We start from the raw sequence: 1,186 nt of genomic DNA, 5'->3' as shown, positions 1-1,186 counted from the left end.
AGAGTTGGAAATGACTGAGTGACTTTCACTTCACTAGCTAGCTAAGGCTCTTCTCAGGTGGCTCAGACAGTAAAGAATCTGCCTGCAATGCAGGAGCCCTGAGTTCAATGCCTGGGTTGGGAAGATTCCCTGAAGGAGTAAGTGCATGGCAACCCACTCCAGTATTCTTGCCTGCAGAATTCCATGGGCAGAGGAGCCTGGCGGGCTACAGTCCATTGGGTCATAAAGAGTTGGGCATGATTGAACAACTAACACTTTCACTTTTAGCTAGTAGTCTACCACTAGAATTCTCCAGTGGACCAAGAAGAGTTTGCACAGAAAAGTATTTGTCTGAGCAAGCCTCTATTCCAACTTCCTGCTCCAAAAATCCGTTTAATTTGTTGTTCTCAGATAGAGGACATTCAGTTCAGCTCTTTTCTGTTCATTCACTCAGTCGTGACCAACTCTTTGTGAACCTATGGACTGCAGCATACCAGGCCTCCCTGTCCATCACCAACTCCCAGAGTTTATCAGATATTAAACTGATAAGAACAGATACTAAAATTGATCTTAGCCAAAAGGCCAAGAAGCGATAAACTAAAATATTTGAATGTTTGCTCAAGTTGTGCTACCATAGCAAGAAACTCATAGAAATTGTTTTTAAAAAGCAAAGCATCTGAAAGCATTTCAGGTATTTTATAACTAGGCATGGTTCATCTTTTGGATGAATATGGAGTTTTAAATTTCTAATAAAGATGCTGTCTTTCAAGAAGTCAATGTAAAATACACTATAATTTCAAGCAACATTCTTCAATACATGTTTTTATCTTGATTATCAGTATAAATAGTATATCAGATATACTTTTAATTGAACTAATGTAAACCAGTAATAATATGGGGTTATATCATAAAGAAATTATTTTACTGAACAATGAGTCTAAAACTTGGGTCAGCACCAATGGTGTAGTCAAAGTTTCTGATTTTCGCATTTTGGCCTGACCAATTTAGTATACTCCCATTTCATTTTCATGTTCATTGTTTCATGATCTCAAAAGGACTGTTGAAGTTCCAGGAATTTTATTCAGAGGCAAGACAGGAAGATAAGAAGGCCATTGATCCCCTCTCCTCTTTTGTTTATTTCTTTTTTCCTTGTTCCATTTATTTATTTTTTAGAGAAGTTTTAAGTTTACAACAAAATCAAGTAGAT

General features: G+C 37.0%; 1 pseudogene; it reads right to left on the bottom strand.

The window, feature by feature from the left end:
• Nucleotides 1–282: 282 nt before the first annotated feature.
• Nucleotides 283–573, bottom strand: LOC138094131 (U2 spliceosomal RNA; annotated as a pseudogene).
• Between the last annotated feature and the right edge of the window lie 613 nt (nucleotides 574–1,186).

This window comes from Capricornis sumatraensis, chromosome 1 (assembly GCF_032405125.1).
Source record: "Capricornis sumatraensis isolate serow.1 chromosome 1, serow.2, whole genome shotgun sequence".
NCBI lineage: Eukaryota > Metazoa > Chordata > Mammalia > Artiodactyla > Bovidae > Capricornis > Capricornis sumatraensis.
This window is presented reverse-complemented; position numbering and strand designations above follow the sequence as displayed.